At 45.9% G+C, this 8,648-nt stretch overlaps 1 long non-coding RNA gene across 2 annotated transcripts; it reads right to left on the reverse strand.

Moving 5' to 3' along the window:
• Positions 1–913: 913 nt before the first annotated feature.
• On the reverse strand, positions 914–7,847 carry LOC135900793 (uncharacterized). Of its 2 annotated transcripts, none has more exons than XR_011510405.1 (3): positions 7,611–7,847; positions 2,694–2,832; positions 914–1,695 (listed from the first exon to the last, which is right to left on the reverse strand). It is a non-coding gene; the product is annotated as an uncharacterized lncRNA (long non-coding RNA). The 2 variants fall into 2 exon arrangements; XR_010563939.1 differs by lacking the exon at positions 7,611–7,847 and adding an exon at positions 3,674–4,515.
• Between the last annotated feature and the right edge of the window lie 801 nt (positions 7,848–8,648).

Below are 8,648 nucleotides of genomic sequence, written 5' to 3' on the forward strand. Positions count from 1 at the left end.
AGAAAACTAGTAACTGCCTTGAATTGACGAGACCAAAAAATATGCCAAAATAATTTTTCTATGCTTCTGCGGTCAAAATTTTCAGAGAAAAAAAAACCAATTGCTCGTGTTTGCCCCCTCCAAGTTTCACGTTGCATCCCAAAATCTACTTCACCTCTGTTTTGCGTATCGCTCAAGAGATGGCAGCACTTGCCCATAATAAGTGCGCATAACTATGAGATTTACTCTGATGGTATCACATTCTCAACTGGGAATCTCACACACGCGAAAAAGAATGGTAACTGGTATGTGCCAAATATGGGACGCCATGCAATAGAAGGTTAAAAGCGACGCTTTCCGCTACTCTTTCTATGTTCGTACTATAAGAGATTGAAATACTCTACCACCTGACACTGTCTGTATTTGTTCAAATGATGATTTCTTCCATGCTTTATGAATGTAATTTTGAGTGTTCATTTATATGAGTTGTACCCTCCCTGCTGTAATGCCTGAATGGCGAAGCAGGTACCCAGTGAATAAAATAAAGAAATGTTTCATTGTCATGATTATGTTTATATTGTGTTATAGCGTAATTGCACCTTGTTAAGCAGCAATTACGAGCATTATGTGAAATCATGCGTGCAAGAAATGCAATGTTGAAGCAACTCTTGAGTTTAAACAAAGCAGTAGTAAGCATGAGTGTCTGCTATGTAAAGAAATCCTGCTCCAAAAAGTGCTTGGCATGTCTCGTTTGTTGCTATACGTTTCAATATGTGCTATGCAGATTGCTTTGAACGACATTTCAGTTGCTGTGCAACTTGTGCTGTGCTTGTGTGTCACACATGAACAGACACCTTCAGCTTTGGAACAATGCATACTGCACAGTAAAATAGGCATCGCAAAGCAATGTTCAACTATGCAAGATTGGTTGCCATTCACCTTGGAAATAACCTTTATTTAAAGAAAATTCCCTGGCAAGACAATATTCAAAAGCACAGTGAACAAAGCAAAGGAGTAACATAATGGCACATGGCTATTTGTCACTGCATGTGTATCTGTCATGCTCAACATAGACAAATCATGTGCTTTTCACTACCGCAGTATGCAGCATACTACGATTAGCCACATGTGAGCACACGCAATGTGTTATGTTGAAGTGCACGGCCTATTTACTTCATGAAAAGAAAAATAAAACATGTTCCACCAGCACATGTCTCTGCCTCATTTGCCAGCGAATGCGCTGGCGCACACTTTGCAGGTAGGCAATGCACAAATTTCTGGGCAGCCGAAACACACCAACTATGGATTCGCGCACCGCACGGCCTCATTGAAACAAAGCTCGAGAAGGCTGTACAGGGTGCGCCTGCGGTGGCACCTGTACTTGAAGCGGCACTTGTGCCTGGGCTGGCCGCTGTGCGCTGTCGTCATGTGCACCGTCATCATCTGGGTCGTCTGGCAGAGGCACGCCTGCTGCAAGGCAGAGGTTATGCAGCGCTGCACAAGCTGCAACAATAGTGGCTGCTTTCTGAGGCGAGTAGTGGAGCACCCGATACATCTGCAGGCATCGGAAGCGGCTCTTGACGACTCCTATGCACCGCTCAACGGCATTTCGCATTGATGCGTGTGCCTCATTATAGCGCCCCTCTGCCGTGAGGCGATTTGGGTGACCAGGCACAGGAGTCATGATCCATGGCGCTAGCCGGTACCCAGAGTCCCCTGTAAAGTGTTGCATGTTAGTGAACGAAATGGATACATTAAGGCGCGATGCAAGAACACAGTCTACGCCAGGGCCCTTTTACAACAGGAGCGGGTCTTGGATTTATTGTTGCAATATCTATCAAACATTGACCTTCCCGGAAAGTTGTAAAGAAAGTTCAACTCATTTTAAAGAAAAGCCCTATTTCACCTGTTGTCTTGGCTGCAAATCTCTATCTCAGGTTAAGTTGGACATGTAATATTTATTTCATACTCGTGGTTTTCTGCTCCGTTCATCCCATTTGCCCCTCCCTAAATGTACATCTTCCACTAAAACTTATTAGCTCTTCTCTCTTCAGACGTGTTATTTTATAAAACACTTCTAAGGTCTACTCTCGAATATGCTGCCAGTATCTGGGATCCTTGCTCTACCTTTCGTACCTCTTCTCATCAAGGTACCCAAAATCGAGCTACCCGTTTGATCCTTTCTAATCACTCCAGCACCACATGTCGCTGCAACAAAAAAAATCACACACATGGGGACACAAAGCAAAATAGCGCAACTTGCACCATTCTACAATATATACTACACCGATCACTAACGTCGATGCCGAAAGTTTCACGCACACGCTTATTCCTTTGTTCCAAGGACAGTGACCAGGGACCAGGTCCCCGAGTCCATTGTCACCAACCCTTCTCCACCATACTTGAAAACTGCCATTTCGACGTGTTCTGTAGAATTCCACCCCTGCCTGTAGCGCTCCACTTGGCATTCAGTGTATTGAAATTAATAAATAAACAGCATAACATGTCAACTGTTGTATACATGCTGGTACAAATATCTGCCTTTTAAGAGAGACTTGTTTCTCTCGATAGTCGCTGCAGGTTCATTAGGTACCGCTGCATTCACAACACATTTCTAGCAAATCACGCTTTCTTAAAGTTTGTTAGGATGCAAAACTATTTGACTGTGTATGTTTTACATGTGGAAGAAGCACTGCTACTTCAGGTGCACTTACCAAGCAAGACTTCTCCATGAAGTAACAGGCCACGAGTGAGGCGGCGGCGAAATGTAGAATGCCTGTAGACGAATGAATCGTGGCACGATCCCGGAAACCGTGGGTCAATTTCCAGGATATTCAGCTTCGCGTCGCACACCTCATAAGGGAAAGCAAAGAGAAGGTGTCAGTGCCACTGCAACAAATATGTGGCACAACCTTTTGCTTACAACACTACTTGCCAAACAGTTACTGTTCAGTCAGTGAACACAATTACAGAAAAGGAGATATCAACATACGCAGTAGGCAGTTGAACTAATGATCAGCATGATAACAGTGTCGTCTTAACCTACAAATGCAATGTTGGCATGTGTTCACATGCTCATGTATGGCGTGCGGTAACAACACAATGCGCAAAATAATTCCTTTGGTTTCTTCCGTCCATATTGTATAAGATTCTGCTAAAGAGTGAACCTATGTTTTTTTTTTTTCAGACAAAGTGCCTATTACAAGCGAAAGAACGCGGAAACAGCATGTGCCGTATTGACAGCTAGAGCAAATGGGTGTCCACACATTCTCATTCTCCCTCACACCATTTTCATTGATGGGATGCTCCTTTTCGCGTTTACAGTCTGTTGGCCACAATGCTTTAGTTTTACGTCGAATAAGAATCACAAGGGCTCGTCTTCTGTTAGGATCGCTCGCAGACGAAGACTCCCTTCACTGCTACGCGTCGTCTATTCCGGTTTAAGTCGCGCGTAATGTGTTTACATTGTAGCATCGAAAAGGCTATTCAACTGTGATTGGAGAGCACTGAAAAAGTGCGGCCGTGTTCTATGCAAAGATCAAAGTCGTCATTACACATACAACACAAACGCTACTTTCTCTAATAGGAGCGCAAGTATTGCCGGCAATTGATGAAAAATAACGAAACGAAGTTTTTTACAACGTGCACTCGCGCAAACACATATCGAAAATATTTGTCAATGAACAATACTCACGACCATGCAGTTGAGGGTGTAATACCCTTTACGGCTCAAGTACGATTCCGTTTCGCCGGGGCCGAGCTTCTTAGGGCGAACGATGGCTATCAGACTCCCGTCCACACATCCTAGAACTCCTGGAATTTTTCCACGGCTAAGAAAGCCTTCCTTGACGGCGGCTTTCTGTTGCGCCGTGGATGGGAATCTAACCCATCCTTTTTCCTTGCCCACAACCGTAATGGCCTTGGCGACGGCTGTAATGATCCGGCTGACCGAAGGCTACGACAGTGCAATCGCTTCTTCATTCCCGACGCACTGTTGAAAGCTCCCGGTGGCAAAAAACCGCAGCGCGCACAGCACTTTCATCGTAGTGTCGCCACCACGCAATCTTTGAGGTCCGAGATGTCCTTCCAGCTCATCGCAAAGACGTCGCACTATGTCTTTGGAGAGACTAAAATGCCTTCGAAACTCTTCTTCGGCCATGCCGAACGCGTCGCGTCGTTGCCTCTCGTCGCGTCGTTGTCTTTCGGCACTCGCCAGCAGCACAACCAAGGGAGCCGCCATTGCCGTCTCTGTCTCGTCTCGTCTAGGTGCCGGCTCGTCAGCTGGCGCGAGATTAGCCGGCAGCCGCGGTTGCCCTAGCAACCCTCGACATCATGCTCGCCCCCGCGCGCGACTCTCAAACGAACCACTTCTCCGCGGTTCCGCTCCTAGCAGGGAACCGGTTCCTTTCCAGAAGATTGGCAACCTGTGTGACGTCATCAAAATTTGTCGTCCCGCCCACCAGGGATGACGACATCGAAGCGCCGACCAATGGCAACAGCCGAAAGGAACCGGTTCCCAAAGGAACCGCTACAGAATACGGCCCCAGAAATCATCGCTCGTCGCCCGAAAGTGCTATGAGCGACTAGCCAATAGCACGAAGCCGGAACTAGATGTACTACATCGCTCAAATACTACCGATTGTAGCGCGGAACGAGCAAATGATTCAATTGTTATACGTGCAAGGATAAGAACCTACGGCAAGACCTCCGGAAATATTTTATGCTACTTTTTTAGTAAAATACATGAACGTAAATTACTAAAGCACGCGTCACGCGTGATTGCAGCCCTCATGCCGGCAACACCGGGGAGGCGTCGCTCAATATCGTCGCTCGCACGGAGTACGACTTGTAGGCGACGAGCGAACGCGACAGCCATCTCCATCGCGTCGCTTGTAGCTGCCGCGCGCAAGATCGCTTATATGGGGTTCATACTTTTTTCAGCATAAAACATAGATTCCTCATGCGTTTTCAGTAAGTTCAAGATAACGCGCCCAACTGACCTCTTGCAGCATGCAGCTGAATGCCTGCGGCAAAGTTTCTAACTAGCACTGGTGCTGCACGTAACTTCAGTGGTCGCAGATTCCCCCTGCGCGAGGCACCGTCAAGCGCGCGGTTTATTTATAAAAAAAGCATGCTGCCAGCAAAATGACGCCTTCTGTTATGTGATTCCTTACTTCAACAGCGTTCCGTACACAGTAGACTGCTAAACTGAATAAATTCAAACACACAAAACGCACGCTAATCACGCTCCGCATAAGCTCGGAATCACGGGCTGGTGAACGAACCATTTTAAGCGTCCTCTCGCCTGGCGTCTTATTGAACATACCATATTTCTGGCAGCGTTTGCGATCTTTAAAGCTCTTACGGACAACGGCAACGTGATAAAATCACATGCAGTTATCGCGACGACTGGCTTTTTCGATTGGCATGGAGAGACACAGCGCGTCCCAGTTGAAAATGACAACAGAGGTTGTGTTCAGTACTACAGAAATTTCTGTTGTACAACAGGATTTTTCTGTAGTAACTACAGATTCCTGATGGAGCGACAGACTTTTCTGATGTACAACAGACATTTGTTGTTGCTACTACAAAAGTACAGTCTGTCGTATGTCTGTTGTTACAAGAGAAAGCTGAAGCTCTACAACAGATTTTTGTAGTACTACAGAAAAAATTGTCATCACTACAGGCACCCTGTTGTCCCAACAGAAATGTTCCTGAAGTAACCCGAAAAACTTCTGTAGTGCTACAGAGAGCTGTTGAAATACTACAGAAACCTATTGTGGCAGCAGGCCCCCAATTGTCACAACAGAAGTGTTCCTGAAGTAATGCGACCAACTTCTGTTGTACTACAGAAAAATGTTGTACGACAGAAGCCTATCATTGCAACAGGCCCCCAGTTGTCATAACAGAAGTGTTCCTGAAGTAATGGACAAACTTCTGTTGTACTACAGAGAACTGTTCCACAACGGAAACCTAACGCCGCAACATGTACCCAATGATGACAACAGAAGTGCACTGAAATTGTGTGATGCGACAAGCTTCTGTAGTGCCTTGTTGAAAAAGACAAAAGGAATTCCTGTCGCAACTACAGAAATTCTGTTGTACGACAGAAATTGTTGACATTTCTTAATTGGGAGACATTTCTGACATTACGACAGAAATTCTGATTTCGCAACAGAAGCATTCTGTCGCGACAACAAGAGTTCTGAAGTCGGAACAACAGCTTTATATCCTGACTCCGACGTTACGACACTAATTCTGACATCGCAGCAGAAACATTCGGTCGCGACGGCCAAGAGTTCCGAAGTCGCAACAGAAGCGCTTTCCGTCGCGGTCCTTTAAAATTGTATGTTTTCGCATCGGTGGTGTACACTGTACTTTTCTCTTGCGCGGTATTCAATCGCGCTTCTCTGAAGCCGGCAATGCTGATGGCACCGACACCGGTAATAAAGTCGACGTGGCGAATAGTTATAATTGTGCCGTGACGACGCGGCACCAGCAACGCCCTACCGGCCTCCTCAAAATCGGCCGCCGATCAAAATCATACCATCTGCGGGAATGGCTGCGTATCCGTTTTTTTTTGGTAAGATGTGGCACACAGGCCTGTGGACTTACATGTGCTGTTACACTGACACATTAGTTAATTTCCCAGGAATATTTCACAAGCTTTATGCGAAGCAGAAAAGAAGATTTGGGTTGTTCCACAAAGTTGCGTGAAAAGCTGTCTCGCTCGGGTCTCATTAATCTGGTACAGTGCTGCCGTGAGAAGCCAGTATGCTGTCAGAAAGAACTCTCATCCACGAATGTTTATGTAGCTATTTTGCATTGAACACACGAATTATATGCGCGCTCAAAAGTGTAAAGAACGAGAGACTACTGTCGAAACTAGCAGTAATAACCCTAAAAGTCACCGTTGCCTATTTCTGAATTCCTTATTTAATATGGATATCGTACATCAAAATCGATGTTCTAGCACTGCACGATGTACCTGTCGATGGTACGAACACTCTTGCTCTTCTAGAAATGCGGCACTTGACGCCGTAGAGTGATAGCGGATCTTGGCTCTCAAAATGCAAATGTAAACATCAGCGCATCAGCACGTCGTACTATTCACATGGCCAAAACGTACACTCGAAAAGCATGTCAGCGGTGGTGCAGTGGTAAGATGCCGGGCTGGGAATCGTGAGGTCGCATGTTCGAATCCTAGGCGAACACCTTTTTTTTTTTAATTTTTTTTTTACTTTTATGTTTTTCTTTTTTGTACTAACAAATTTACATAACCTTACGGACGTCTCTGTCAATTTTTAATTAAATATTGATCAAGAACTACAGAACTTTCTACTACAGGACGTCACACTACAGACAACAGAACTACAGACAACAGAACTACAGGCAACAGAACTACAGGCAACAGAACTACAGGCAACAGAACTACAGGCAACAGAACTACAGGCAACAGAACTACAGAAACAACGTCCCAAAATACGACAGACTGTTAAAATTTCCTGTTGTGTTTTTCAACTGGGGTATGCCTAGTCCTTTGTCAATCGCGTCGGCTAAGCGCAGCGACGACTTCCTGGCGATAGCATGACATATACGGAGAATGTGCACCTAAGTTAGAATTCACTTACCGTGGAGGATTTGCTGTTATATCCAAGGCATGACGAACGATTGTCGTGTTTTCGTAGCGACGCGAGATGGCTGACATACGATCTCCTTTGGCGGGCCTCGCGGCGGCGGTGCAGCTCGCTGTACGGATCACCTTTCTCCGGTGCTGTGTTGTTCCGCGATCTTGAGCGCGCGCGCGCGGTGGAGCAAATCCGAGTGAAAAAGTAGAGCGCTCGCTACGCGTTCCTTTGAACTGCGGCGGCCTGTTCTCTTAGAAGCAACTGCATGTAATAAAGCCACAATTAGGTTTCTGGTCTCCTGACAGATGTCCTATTCTGCCGTCTAAGAATAAGACACACTTTTGGCACACATAACTTCTCACACGGGAAACGAGCCTCCAACCTGTGGTAGATGCGGGGAGAGGCTGACCGTCCTCCACGTCCTACTGGAGTGTCGGGAAGCCGAATCCGAAAGAAAAAAACATTTTCTCTTAGCATACCGGCACCACATCCCCCTTCATCCTGTTATGTTACTTGGCCCAGAACCACTCTTTGACACCAACGCCGTCCTAGGTTTTTTGAAAGATGTTGTGTTGCATGTTATTAGCCCCACACGTTCGTATATAGCGCTTCCTCTCTTCAGAGGATGCCGCTGCGATAATTATTTTGAATAGCACATGCCTCTAGGCCCTTGTGGTTCAAGGGCTCTGGCGAGGCAGTAGTGCTGTAAGCAATTTAACATCTCGCATATTTTAAACAATGCATCATTCCTTTACGATGGATTTTAATGTTCATAGTATTCGTCATTAGTCCTCGCCATAATTTTATAGCACGTAGATTTTACGCACTTTACAGCGACTATTTTCAGGCCGCTTTACAGCCAAGTCACATCTTCCATAATACATCGTTAACATTACCACTTGTCATGGCGCTCTTTGGCCAACTCTGGCCCTTGTGCCACAAAACACCACACAGCATCATCATCTTAGAAGCAAAACGATGTGTTCTTTGCTCAGCGTGCATGAACGATACATTGCCATGTTCGGGGCCAGCCACCTACAG

This window comes from Dermacentor albipictus, unplaced genomic scaffold (assembly GCF_038994185.2).
Source record: "Dermacentor albipictus isolate Rhodes 1998 colony unplaced genomic scaffold, USDA_Dalb.pri_finalv2 scaffold_89, whole genome shotgun sequence".
Taxonomy (NCBI): domain Eukaryota; kingdom Metazoa; phylum Arthropoda; class Arachnida; order Ixodida; family Ixodidae; genus Dermacentor; species Dermacentor albipictus.